Raw genomic sequence first — 211 nt, 5'->3', positions numbered from 1 at the left:
ATATAGCAAATCAGTTACCAGACACATTTACTGACCTAAAAAGAGTAACTAAATCTCATATACCAGCTGCAAATGCTCTAATCAAAATTGATGTGGGATAATCTACTATCGTTAATGAGTCTAAGACACGCCAGAAGCGTGGAAGACCAATTGGTTTCAAAGATAAAAATCCTCGAAAAAGAAAAGGAGCAAATATTCAAGATGGTCAAGA

This window comes from Theobroma umbraticum, unplaced genomic scaffold, assembly GCF_002168275.2.
Source record: "Theobroma umbraticum cultivar Fairchild unplaced genomic scaffold, ASM216827v3 scaffold_106.0, whole genome shotgun sequence".
NCBI lineage: Eukaryota > Viridiplantae > Streptophyta > Magnoliopsida > Malvales > Malvaceae > Theobroma > Theobroma umbraticum.
Note: the sequence above shows the minus strand (reverse complement) of the source record.